General features: G+C 39.3%; 1 long non-coding RNA gene across 1 annotated transcript in view; it reads left to right on the top strand.

Moving 5' to 3' along the window:
• The first annotated feature begins 6015 nt into the window (after positions 1–6015).
• Positions 6016–14756, top strand: part of LOC311254739 — a 55263-nt gene continuing 46522 nt past the window's right edge. Inside the window, exons 1-3 of the long non-coding RNA XR_014622276.1 lie at positions 6016–6089; positions 6581–6618; positions 7135–7160. This is a non-coding gene — a long non-coding RNA (uncharacterized lncRNA). The remainder of the gene's footprint in view (positions 6090–6580; positions 6619–7134; positions 7161–14756) is intronic.

Genomic DNA, 14756 nt, shown 5'->3' with positions numbered 1-14756 from the left:
GGTGTTTTCCCATTCATTCTTATGGGGACATTTTCAACTTTGGTTCTGCTACTGCTCCAGCATATGTGCAGCTACAGAAACTGTTTGGCTGTCAAACTGTTCAGCTTTTTAACCTCTTTCAGCCTATTACTTTCAGCTTTTCAACCTTTTCAGCTTTTTCAAAAATTCAGCCATATGTTCAGCTATAGAAACCATTCAACTATCAAAATATTCAGCTTTATGTTCAGCTATAGAAACCATTCAACTATCAAAATATTCAGCTTCATGTTCAGCTATAGAAACTGTTCAACTATCAAAATGTTCAGCTTTTTAAGCTATTTCAACCTATTACTTTTCAGCCTTTCTTCCTTTTCACCTTTTGAAAAAATCTGCTTTTTCTGCAAATTCTTGACCATTCATTCTCATAGTTTTATGCATGTTTTGTGGATTAGGCAAGTGTTTTCCAGCACATTCAGCAGATTTTGCGAAATCACTTCAGCAATCAGCATTCACACTGTATTTTCGCAGGAAATACAATTTTTCTAGTTATTAGTGTGAATGCTTCAAAGCATTCACACTATTGTTCTTCTGGAATTTATTAGTGTGAATGCTTCAAAGCATTCACACTATTGTTCTTCTGGAATTTATTATTATTATTAGTGTGAATGCTTCAAAGCATTCACACTATTGTTCTTCTGGAATTTATTATTATTATTAGTGTGAATGCTCCAAAGCATTCACACTATTGTTCTTCCGGAATTTATTAAAGTTATTATTATTATTCTTCTTCCGTACGTTTTTCAGCACCTATCTCCTCCTACAAATTTTGAGCTATAGAAACCATTCAACTATCAAAATGTTCAGCTTTTTAAGGACACTCTTGCTTCCATTTTTCTTTTTTCTATCTTTCATACTTTTGGAAATATTCAGCTTTTTCTGCAAAATTTTCCCCATTCATCCTTATGGGGATTTTTTCAAATTTCGCTATGCTACTACTTCAGCATACGTTCAGCTATAGAAACCGTTCAACTATCAAAATGTTCAGCTCTTTATGCTCTTTCAGCCTTGTGCTTTTAAGCTTTTCAGCTTTTCAACTTTTTCAAATATTCAGCTTTTTCAAAACTAAAACCAAAATTTTTTCCCATTCATCCTTATGGGGATTTTTTCAAATTTCATTCTGCTACTACTTCAGCATACGTTCAGCTATAGAAACCGTTCAACTATCAAAATGTTCAGCTTTTTAAGCTCTTTCAGCCTTGTTCTTTTCAGATTTTTAGCTTTTCAACTTTTTCAAATATTCAGCTTTTTCAAAAAAAAAATTAACATGGAAACAAATGGGAAAATCCTCAAATCCTCCTCAAAACTCATCCACTTTCAACCTCTTCTTCTCCCTCATACTTTGAGCTAGAGACACCATTCCAACTTTAAACTATCCACAAGACCTTGAACTATTGAACTTGATTTTCAGTTTTTGAAAATCTTTTACGGTTTTGAAATTATCACAGTTTTAGTTTTAAGGATTTTTAGCTCATCTTCTGGGTTTATAATGGGTGTGTATTGCGTGAGCTAGAGTGCGGAACATCATCGCTAGAGTGGAGAGCAGCTGCAAAAACTTTAGAAAAAACTCTCTTCAGCTTGATTTGGGTCCCACAGCTTTTACTTCACATAGACAATATATACATAGAAATGTAGGAAATCTTGTTGGCTTTCATATGATCATCTTATTTCAGATGTGCGACTTAAACTTTTGGCTGTAGAAGCCCTCGAGCGACAAGCACTCCAGCAACTCCCCCATAAGCCGCAATGTTAACTTTGAGCCTAAATTTCTGGAGTGGAGCAGACGGTACCGGTTTTGTCTCTCGCTCTTGTGCCCTCATTTTTCACTCTTCAGAAATAAAAAATACATCACATGGTTCAGAAATGTCTCCTGTTACTCACTGTATACATATTTTGGCCATAACCATTACACTTTTTCCTAAACCTGTAGCTGTTCGGGAGGTGTTTTCCCATTCATTCTTATGGGGACATTTTCAACTTTGGTTCTGCTACTGCTCCAGCATATGTGCAGCTACAGAAACTGTTTGTCTGTCAAACTGTTCAGCTTTTTCAAATATTCAGCTTTCTGCCTTTTCAGCTTTTTCAAGTATGCAGCTTTATGTTCAGCTAGAACACTGTTAAGCTGTCAAACTGTTCAGCTTTTCAACCTTTTCAGCTTTTTCAAATATTCAGCTTCATGTTCAGCTATAGATACCGTTCAGCTATTAAAATCTTCAGCTTCATGTTCAGCTAGATAAATTGTTCAGCTATCAAAATGTTCAGCTTTTTAAGCTCCTTCAACCTATTCAAATATTCAGCTTTATGTTCAGCTAGAGGAACTGTTAAACTATCAAAATATTCAGCTTTCTGTTCAGCTAGAGAAGCTTTTCAACTGTCAAAATATTCAGCATTTTTATCCCATTCAGCATATTATTTTTCAGCTTTTCAGCTTTTGAAAAATTCAGCCTTTCCTGTAAAATCTTGACCATTCATTCTCATTGGGAAATTTAAAATTTCCTTCTGCTACTGCTTATGTTCAGCTAGAGAAACTGTTTGGTTTTCCAAATCTTCAGCTTTTTAAGACCATTCAACCTTGTACTTTTTAGCTTTTCAGCCAGCTTTTTCTGCTAAATTGATTCTCATGGAAACATGTTCAACTTTTGTTCTGCTACTGCTTTAGCATACGTTCAGCTAGTAGTTCTTTTACTATTACTACTTCAACTGCTACTTGTACTACTACTACTTGTACTACTTCTACTTCAACTACTACTTGTACTACTACCACCACAACTAATGCTGCTACTTGTACTACTACTACTTGTCTTACAACTACTTCTACTACTACTACTACTACTACTACTTCTACTACCACCACTACTAGAAGTTGGCTGTGTGTGTGTGTGGCATGGATATGGACTACATAATGAAGTGATGAAAATCACTAGTAACGGCAATATCCCAGACTCCCTTACAAATCGAGTGATTTTAAGAGTTGTTGCATCATGAGGAGAAGCTTAATCAACTTTTGGGAACACCTATGACACATTTACAGTCATTGGTGCCTTCTTTCAAATTCGGCATTAAGAACAATACATTACGATTTGTCTTTCATTGTGAAAAGTGTCAGTTTCTTCGCGGCATCGCTGTATAAGCCTGTTACTTCGTCGCCGGACTCCCTTAAAAAAACAACAACTTTTAAACTTGTTGCGTTAGGAGACACTGTAAAAACGTTGTGAAACGCAGTGTACAACGTATTCTTAACAATTTGGGCACAGTTGTTCATTCGGCAAAGGTTATACATGAAGAAATGTTTTCTTTGCGTAAGAAACATATCCGTTTGTTCCAATGACGTCGGCGTAGCCCTGTATTTTCAAATCTAGCGGGGCACGACGCATTTAATGTCGGACATTGTATGCGCTGTTATCTACGTTATCTATTTCCGTCTTAACGTTGGTTAGGGTTACTCATACAAGAGATCCCCACAAAGCTCACAATGTCACACGAGTCCTGACTTCTTTTACCACGGGCTCTATGAGATATTGCAGGATTTGGGGATCGCTTTCAGAGGTTTTTGTGTTTAATGCCAGAATTTCCGAGTGTCACCTGAACGCCTCAATCAAACGTTGACGTGCCAGCCGGATCTTTCGTCAGTCGCTGTATGCTGTTTGACAGGTAAGTCTGCTTCACACGGCCGGCAGTTATGAACGGTCCAAATACAGGTTTATTGTTTCAGAAGTACATTGAGACTGGTGTTTAATTCAAACGGGAGTAAAGATGAATTTATGGGCGCAGAGTTTTTCTTGTTCGGCAAAGCCTATATTGTTGGCTACTCGATGGTAACGTTGCTAGCATAACCGCTAACGCTAACCAACTTAACTGACAAGCGCGTGAAGCAGTTATGAACGGAGAGCCGACCCAGAGGCCCAGTGTATTTGGCTAGAACAACCACCATACAAATACAGGTTTATTGTTTCAGAAGTGGTGTTTAATTCATACTGGAGTGAACATGAATTAATGGGCGCAGAGTTTTTCTTGTTCGGCAAAGCCTTTATTGTTGGCTACCCGATGGTAACGTTGCTAGCATAACCGCTAACGCTAACCAAGTTAACTGACGAGCGCGTGAAGGAGTTATGAAAGGAGAGCCGACGTCAGTTAGCTGCAGTTAATATCAGAGGCCCAGTTTATTTGGCAAAGACAACCAACAGCCAACGTACTAACAGCAGTTTTCAGTTCAGAGCATTGTCCCATTTATTTTAATCATGTATTTTTTTCAGTTTACAGATAACTTTTCATTTAGTTTTAAATGTGTTTCTATGTGGCTGGCTAATTTGTTGTCGGTTGTGCAAGTTATAAACCAAAGGCTACAGCTTTTTGTCACAAGCGAACTTAATTTGAGTGACAAAAAACTAGGATAATAATATACTGTATTACAGTATTACTATTACTACTATTATATCATACTATTATAGGTAGCTGCCTCTCTGCAGACACTACTCTGATGCCCAACCACTATTTGATTGGTTACATAACTAATGACAATAAATTCAAATGAGCTGTGACACTGGTTTTTTGAAGTTAACTGAAACTCTCATCTTCTTTCTCTCCCCCCCAAACCACTGACCCTCCTCATGTTCCTGCTGATGTCCTGTGCTGTCTCTGCAGTGTGAGTACAAATACACACACACACACACACACACTATGTTTGTTAAGACTGTCACCAAACTGATATGCGAGTCGTTTAGTAGTTTGGACTGACTCCCCATCCATATAATCTTTGTTGACAGGAATTACATCCATACATTGAACATTCAGTACCCAGAAAATAATAATCTAACAATGTGATCTCAATTGAAATAAGATGAGACCTGCTGGTTTTCTGAGAACAAAAAAGTAGGATAATAATTGAAAATGTATTTACAGTTTACACTATGATATGTAGCTGCCTCTCTGCAGACACTACTGCGAAGCCTTGCTCACTCTCCCATCCACAACCATTATCTGATAGGTTACATGTGTAATGGCCTATTAACACTGGAGGCTACTGTGTCACATCAATTAATCCCATTATCAATTCAATTGAGCTGAGGAATGTTGCTAGCATAACCGCTAACACTAACCAAGTTAACTGATATGAAGGAGTTATGAAAGGAGAGCCGATGTCAGTTAGCTGCAGTTAATAGCAGAGGCCCAGTGTATTTGGCTAAGGCAACCAACAGCCAACGTACTAACAGCAGTTTTCAGTTCAGAGCATTGTCCCATTTTATTTTAATCATGTATTTTTTTCAGTTTACAGATAACTTTTCATTTAGTTTTAAACCTGTTTCTATGTGGCTGGCTAATTTGTTGTCGGTTGTGCAAGTTATAAACCAAAGGCTACAGCTTTTTGTCACAAGTAACCTTAATTTGAGTGACAAAAAGTAGGATAATAATATACTGTATAACAGTATTACTATAATTACTATGATATCATACTATGATATGTAGCTTCCTCTCTGCATATACTACTGATTGCTTACATGAGTAATGGCCTATCAACACTTATCAATTCAAATGAGCTGTGACAGTGGTCAGGGGTAGACAAAAGGGGAAGGGCCAGTGGCTTTTGAAGATCACCGGCCCCACCATTGTAACCACTGGCCCAGGAATCGATCCCCATAATAACGAAAAAGAACAATTTGATTTAATAACATTTATTTTAATACTGCAGTACTGAGTACTCTCTGACTTCGTCCTCTTCAGGCAGACCTGATGTGAAGTGCTTTTTTCATGAGGGTCAAAGCCACTAGCCCCTTCTGCCACATGGCCCTTGTAGAGTGGAGAATTCCTCATATGAACAAGAAAAGAAAAAAATCACAACTCACATCTCCTACCTGTAGTCATCATAAATATAAAAGCGTTCTGGTGGCCCTGACGGTTTTAAAAGTATGTCCGGGACACCGGGCCATTTATATTGTCGAGCCCTGCTGGTTTTCTGCAATTAACTGAAACTCTCAACTTCTCTCTCCCCCCACCCCACCCCCTAAACTGCTGACCCTCCTCGTGTTCCTGCTGATGTCCTGTGCTGACCCTGCAGTGTGAGTACAAACACACACACATATTGTTTGTTATGACTGTCACCAAACTAATATGTGAGTCGTTTTGTAGTTTGGAATGACTTCCCATCCATATAATCTTTGTTGACAGGAATTACATCCATACATTGAAAATTCAACACCCAGAAAATAATAATCAAACAATGTGATCTCAATTGAAATAAGACCTGGTGGTTTTCTGAGAACAAACTGAACATCTGTCTGTCTTCCACACTCTTTCTGGCGGCCCAACCACACTGTAGTCTTGCTCAATGTCCTGTCCAAGTTGCAATAAACATGATAATCATATGACACCAAGCACATCCAGTTTTGCCACAAAATCGTGTGTGTGCGCTGCTTCTCCAACTAACAGAATGGAGAAGCAGCGTGACGTTAATACCAACAAAATGATAATTTCAAGTATACACAGAGCTGAGATGGAGAAGTATTTAGTCGTGATTTGTAGTTAAACTAATATATGTTTCCTTTCTTAGATATAGAGGACATTGACCGACGCCTGCGTTTTTGCCTGGTAAGTATGGAAGCTGCAACAGCCTACATAAATTGACAGTAACGCAGTTTAGTATCTCAAACTGTTTAATCTTGTTTGGATTCACACGATTTATATATTTTGTGATTTCTTTATTTTTACATGTCTCAAAATAAAAAAAATTGGGCAAGTTACTTTAAATTAATAGTTACAGTTGCTTCTCTTAAAAGTAATTGAATTACTTTAGCAATTGCTGCATATAAGAATAATTAGTTACTCATAAAACAAACAGTTCTGTCTCTCACATACACACACAGCTCAGCACTGTATCGAAGGGCTGATTTTGTGGTAATGTCATTCATGGCACAGACTGATTTTGGTGAAGCACAGGCAACATACACTGTGTAGAGTGTACCCAGCTCACTGTACAGAGAGCTGAGATGGAGCAGTATTAAGGCCCTTAATTGAAATTAGTTGGGAGGTTGGTTTTCTTCAGTGAATTGAAAATCTCAATTTCTCTCTCCCTCACTCAACTGAACTTCGTTGGATTCCTGCCAGCCTGTGACTCCTGCAAACTCTGAAGCGTAAGAGCACACGGAGACATTATGATTGTTTTGAACTGATATTTCATGGGTTTACAATTTAGGATGAGTCCCCATTCAAATAAACTTAGTCGATGGGAATCACGTACACACTTTATATAATCAATAATAAATTAAACACCCTGAAAAACAATTTGATCCGGGTACATTTGAGATGTGACCCCCTGATTTTTTGAGAAGAAAGTAAACATCATATCTTTCTGTCTCCATACTTCTGGCTGTCTCTAGCTGTATACTAAGGCTCGGCATTATGGACCAAAATTCCTGTCATGGTATTTTCAGGCTGATTGTCAACACAAGCTAGATATATCTCCGCATTTTCTACACAGAAGGCTTTTATATGTCACAAGAACTTTTATTTAAACAGACTGTGACAAATCTTCATAACATGTAAATTCAAATCTATAAATTAATTAAAAAAACTAGCAGGCCTGTAGGTTAAGGTTTGTTTTTTCACTGGTGCTACGTGCTGATCTGATTAGAGTTTTGCAGCACAAGACACAAAACCATATGTTAATAATTGTGTAATTGTATGAAGTCCATGATAGTTTGATCCATAACATTCTGTGTTGAGGGAGTTTATGTTATTTTGAAAAGAAAAAAATAGTATAGAAAAATACAAACATTCTTTTAAATGTATTTAGTGATGAATGATTATTCATGGACATAGCATGGAAAGAGAGAGAGAGACTTGATCAGCGTTTTTGTGAAATGCTTGTATTGTCTTTGCACTGCATTTTTATAAACACATTTGTAGCTTGCGTCCAGGCACTGTCTCTCTGTCACCCTCACTCACAAACAAGCACACAGACACTCACCTGACTCAGACAAACAGTTGCGTCTCTCACGCACACACAGCTCAGCACTGTATGGCTGGGCTGCTACTGCAGTAATGTCATTCATGGCTCAGATTTTGACATACACTATATCAGGATTGGCACTCTGTAGTGATTTGACCATAAGCACACACTTTCTAAAGCTATTGGCTACAGCAGCTGCTTCAACACACTGTTGTGAAATTGTAGTGGAAAAGAAACCTCAAGACAAGCCCTAATGAACTGATGCATTTCATGACTACTGGTTTTCACATTTCAAATGAATTTATTGGAATCCCTGCTGGCCGATAATTTATCAGCATAATTTATTATGTGCATCCCTAATGTTTTTACATCATGTTCATGTTTAGCTCAGGGTAGAAGCTACTTGAGTTTTTTGTTCCTTATATTCCAACAGCAGTCTAATTGATCTTTCCCATTTTGTCTTACAGGTGCCTTGCTGATTTTCTATCTGTTGGCTGAAAACCTGAGAGCTCTCTCAGACTCTCACGCTCTCTCTCCCTTTCTGTCCAATCAGACTTCAGTCCCTGATTGTTGTTATCAAGCCTCTATCTTTGACTGAAAACCTGAGAGCTCTCTCAGACTCTCACGCTCTCTCTCCCTTTCTGTACCAATCAGACTTCAGTCCCTGATTGTTGTTATCAAGCCTCTTATCTTTGACTGAAAACCTGAGAGCTCTCTGACTCTCACGCTCTCTCTCCCTTTCTGTACCAATCAGACTTCAGTCCCTGATTGTTATCAAGCCTCTATCTTTGACTGAAAACCTGAGAGCTCTCTCAGACTCTCACGCTCTCTCTCCCTTTCTGTACCAATCAGACTTCAGTCCCTGATTGTTGTTATCAAGCCTCTATCTTTGACTGAAAACCTGAGAGCTCTCTCAGACTCTCACGCTCTCTCTCCCTTTCTGTACCAATCAGATATCAGATTTCAGATTTTGGCTTGAGATTTCAGATTTTGGCTTGAGATTTTCTATCTGTCAAATCTGAGAGTTCCTACACTCTCGCGCTCTCTCTCCCTTTCTGACCTATCGGGCGACTGAACCTGATAGTGATAAGACGATATCAGCTCAGACAATATGAACAGACTTTGAGATCATATCAGCACTTTGAGATCAAATCAGCACTTTGAGATCATATCAGCACTTTGAGATCATATCAGCACTTTGAGATCATATCAGCACTTTGAGATCAAATCAGCACTTTGAGATCATCACAGTTTTTGGACTTTGTTGAGAACAATTGAGCTGCCCTTTGTGATCGAGTTTGACCAGCACATTACCTTGAGAAAACATTACAAGCACTGTTGACTCTGCTGTTACCACTAACTTATTGACTTGACTTGATTTGACAAGCATTTACTAGCATTTGATTTTTGAATTGCTAACATTAATTCTAATTAACTTAATTATTAAGTAAAGTTTTGAAATAATTGATTTGAACATTGATAAATTGTCAGAAGATATTGGATAATTTAACATTGGACTGAGATTTTTCATTTTTCAAAAGTTTGAGTTTACAATTAGTGGGAAAGTGTAAAGGTAAAACCATATTTTACAGTGCATTAGTTGTCTGTGACTTGCATCTGATTCTACTTCATCTTGTAGTCCTGCTCACATTACTTAAATCAATAAGTGTTTTATTGTTGTTTGAACCTGTTGTAATAAAAAACCTTTATTGCTGTTGTCTTTTTGTTGTTGTTTGAAGAAGCTGTTTGATTCTGACATTTAAATATAAATCTGAATACATTTCTTTAGTCTTATACATTAAGTTTGTTAAGGAATAAGATTTGGATTGTTGTCACTGGAAGGCATAGTACTAGCCTACAGCTATTCTCACTTGAATATCACATTTGAGCATTAGTACATATCTCTTGATAGTGCCTTAAAGCATTGAATAAACAGCTAAAAAATAAAATAAACTTCAGTTTTACCTGAGCATACGTTAAGCCCATTTCTGCAGGCTAAAAAAAGGTTTTCTGAAAAAAATAAATTGGTTTGAATCTACAACAATGCCTAGGAGAAGTAAGAAGTCTCAAGCTGTACGCATGCGCTGGCAGAGATCAGGTGAGATGCACGGTGCTACAACAGCTGAACAGGAAGCATGTGTTGGTCCCCAGAGCAGTGGAGAGGTCATGACGTCTGCAGCATCTCATGTACCAAGTGTCAACCAGGCAGGTCAACATGATGCATTGTGCTCACCAGGCATTTCTTATGCTGACGTAAAGAGGACACTTCACAGTAATGACCCAAGTGCATCAGCTACTTCAAATGCTAACCAGGTAAACCATTCAGGTGATGTGCCTTCGCCAAAAGTCTCTTATGCTGACATGGTAAAGAGGGGACGTCACAGTAATGATCCCATAGAAAAAGTTAGCTCCCATGCTGTAAGCTATTCGGGTGATGTGCACAAGATCTCACATTCTGACATTGTAGAGGCAGATCTCAGTGTAGCAGGGCCATCCAATGCAGACTATGTGGACCTCACAGAGCAGCCTTCTGAAAAACACGTCTGTGCATCACGCAGCCAGGCCTCTCTCAAATATGGCAAATTCAGGAACCAGCAGTGTACCTGTAACTCATTAACCTTTCTTGCATTTCTCTATGAGAACGAAAACATCACCAGAGCAGACCTTGACCTTGTTTTGGATAAAGGTAATGTGTTATATAAACAAGCCAGGAAAAGGGTCCCTAATCACAGCCATTTGACTACTGATGAGCTACCTCATAAGGTTCGTACACGCAGACACAGACTTCATGCAGACATGAAAATACTGTCAAGATACGGGACGTTTGGCGAACCTTTACCTGGAGCTGTAGATGACTATCTGGACCTGGAGGCAGGACTGAGCTGTTTGTTATCAGAGGTCCAATATGCACTGCTGCTGATGAGATCGTTGTGTATCGCAGTATTCAGAACCAGGTCAGGCAGATACGGTTTCTTTGATCCACACCCCAGAACAGCCAAAGGTTTGCCTTTACCCCTGGGTTCGGTCATGGCTGGTACAGCTGTCATGCTGACATTCCCTAAACTCAGTGACATGATTGACAGGCTCATGAAGCAACACAAGATGATGGACATACATTCCTCCTGTACCTATGAGTTGAAGCCTGTGGAGTTTTACAATGTGAACACAGCAAACCTGAATAGAGCCATGCCAGACACACACAGTCCACCTACCACTCAGACTGCTGCTCTATCAACTGCTGTGCTGGATGATGCACTTCAGAAAGAGGCAAGCCTGAGTGCTCCAAGGTTAACCAATGTTGTTACTGATGTCTGCAATAACACTGTACATGAAGCATGCACTGACATGGAAACTGAACCAGAGCCATTGAGCCAATTCACTTTGAATTCAGACACATCACATGATGCTCCTCAAAATGAATCAAACTCTTCTGCTCCAATAATTGATACAATGGTGAGTGATAGTGCCTTACGTGACATCTCCCATAAACTATCGAAAATTAATAAAGAGGCAAGAAGGAAATATAAGAAGAGACTTTTGTGCTCTGGAAAGGTATCTCAAAGAAAGGAGAATCAAAAGAGGAAAGAAAAGGAAAAGTATGCTTCTGACAAAACATTCAGAGCAAAGAAAAAATCTTCTGCAAAACGGCAATATTCTGATGAAGAACTCAGGCAAAGAAAACAAGCAAATTTCAGAAACTTTTATCGAAAAAAACCTGAATTACGCCTAAAGAAGAGAAATGATATAACAACTGCATATAGAGAAAATCCTGAATTCAGACAGAAACAAAAAGACTACATAACAAACCAGTACAGAAACAATCCTAAATTCAGAGAAAAACAAAAAGGGTACATAACAAAACGGTACAGAAACAATCCTGAATTCAGAGAAAAACAAAAAGGGTACATAACAAAACAGTACAGAAACAATCCTGAATTCAGAGACAAACAAAAAGGGTACAGAATGAACCAATACAGACACAATCCTGATTTCAGAGAAAAACAAAACCAGTACTTTATGAATCGATACAGAAATGATGTTGGATTCAATAGGAGACAGCGATTTTACTTTGCACAGCGTTGTATACATGACCAAGCCCTCAGGGTAAAACACAGACAACTAATGAGACAACGAATGCATGAGAGGCGTAACAGCAATCTTGCATTCAGGAGTATGCATAAGATAAGATGTGCAATGAGAATAACAAGGAAATACAGACAAATACAAAGACAAGCACATGAGAGTGACAGAGAGGCTGAAAACCCCTTGATCAATGAGGCCATATCTGTTTTCAGATCACAAATAAAGGCTGGTCCCACATTTTGTTGCACAGTGTGTCATAAGGCTTCATTTCCAAATCAAGTTCAACGCTGCACAAGGTCAAAGTATGTAACAAATCCAGATGTGGTTGAAGCATGCCTGACTGGAAAGTATGTTCATATTTGTGATGAAGGCTGCAGAAATGAACAGTGCAAAGTTCCTGATGAGAGAAAGACAGAGTGGATTTGTCATACCTGCCATAGTCACCTTAAAAAAGGAGCCATGCCCAGCCTTGCTATAGCCAACAACTTGGAGCTTACTGACATTCCACCTGAACTGTGTGATCTCAACATATTGGAAAGACATCTAATCGCCAAGTGCATAGCATTTGCAAAAATTATTCCTCTTCCTAAAGGACGACAGCAATGTATTCGAGGGAATGTTGTCTGTGTTCCATCTCAGATTGAGGAAACTGTTAACGCTCTGCCAAGACTGAGAAGTGAGTCACAAGTACTGAGAGTAAAGCTAAAGAGGCGGTTGTGTTACAGAGGTCATCAGGTGTTCCAGACTGTTACCTGGTCTAAACTGGTGCAAGCACTGAATAAACTCAAGCACATTCACCCACAGTATAAGGACATTACTATCAGAGATGAGGCTGAGCTGTGTGACCCAACGCTTCCCGATGAGGAAGATGATGATGATTGTGATGATGTTAATGCGACCATGGACGATGTTGATTATGATGAAGATGATTTAATGGAAATTGACATGTGTGAGAGAAATGCACTGTGTGAGGCAGAAAATGGTCATGAAAATGAAGTGGACAACAATGAAATGGTCATTTGTGATGACAGCCAACCAGAGGAGCAGAATGATGATCCAGAACAAGAAGGTGACATGCCAAATGGTGGTCTTGCTCTAGAGTCATGCCTTCAGCCACGCGATGTTTCAGAGGAAATATTGTGCTTTAGTGAAGGAATCTACTCTGTTGCCCCTGCAGAAGGAAACAGTCCAGTCAGCTTTTTCAAAACACCTAAACTTGAGGCCATGGCTTTCCCTGTTCAGTTCCCCACTGGTCAAAATACACTAGATGAACAGAGACTGATCAAAATAACACCCAGTGGTTATTTCAAAAGCAGGCTTTTAGGTGTTGATGATCGCTTTGCCAGAGACACAAACTATTTGTTCTTTGCACAGTTTGTGAGTGAAATACACTTGGCCACATCTAGCATGACAATTCAATTACGTAAGGGAAAACCTTTCACCAGAGATGGACGCAAAATAACGTCAGGAATGTTGCAAGACAAACGAGAGGTTGAACGATTGGTGAGACATAAAGATGCAGTCAGATTCATGCAGCCGCTGAGAGGGACACCAGCCTATTGGGAGAAGACAACAAGAGATCTGTTTGCCATGATAAGACAGCTCGGAACTCCTACTTTCTTTTGTACGTTTTCTGCAGCAGAAATGCGTTGGCCCGAGGTGATTGAAGCAATAAAACGTCAGCAGGGTGAGGAAGTTGATTTCGATGAACTCGACTGGTCCACAAAGTGTGACATATTGCGAAGCAATCCTGTGACTACAATGCGCATGTTTGATAAGCGTGTTGAGGCCTTATACAGAGATTTGATCTTGTCGCCTGCACAACCCCTTGGCAAAGTTGTTGATTTCTTTTACCGAGTTGAGTTTCAGCACAGAGGAAGCCCGCACATACATTGCCTGCTATGGGTAGAAGGAGCTCCTGTTTTTGAGGAAGACAGTGATCAAACTATCTGTGACTTTGTGAACAAATATATCACTGCACAGCTACCTGACCCAGTTACACAACCTGACCTGTATCAGAAAGTCACAGAAGTGCAGATGCACAGCAAAAACCACACACGGACATGTTTCAAAAGTGCTAGCTCTGGATGTCGTTTTGGTTTTCCCCAACCACCTTCCAGAGATACAATGATAACAAGACCTGGAGATAAAGATGATCCAGAAAAACTGGCAGAAGCAAAAGAAAAGCTCAGACCGCTGAACTTGCTGCTGAATGAACCTGAAACTGCCTCCCTGAGTTTGAACCAGCTCCTGGATCGATGTGATTTAACACTCAGCGAGTATGAGAATTGTCTGCACCTGATGAAACGATCAAATGCGGTGATACTAAGGCGTGACCCAAAAGACTGCTGGGTAAATCCATATAACGCAGCTCTACTTTCTGCCTGGGATGCAAATATTGATGTTCAGTTCATACTGAATTATTACAGTTTGATCAACTACATCTGCACATATATTTGCAAAAGTGAAAACTCTGTCAGTGAGTATCTCAAAACGCTAATTGAAAACTCCAACAGAGAAAATGTCAATGAGTGTGATGAAATGAGGGAAATCATGCAGGCATATTCCAAAAAGAGAGAGGTCAGTGCCCAGGAGTGTGTCACCCGTGCATGTGGTATCAAAATGAAAAAGTGTTCACGTGGTGTCGTATTCATACCGACAGATGACAACCCAGTGAAAATGAGTCGCCCCATGT

The sequence above is a fragment of the Pagrus pagrus genome (genome assembly GCF_965226575.1).
Source record: "Pagrus pagrus genome assembly, chromosome: 3".
NCBI lineage: Eukaryota > Metazoa > Chordata > Actinopteri > Spariformes > Sparidae > Pagrus > Pagrus pagrus.
This window is presented reverse-complemented; position numbering and strand designations above follow the sequence as displayed.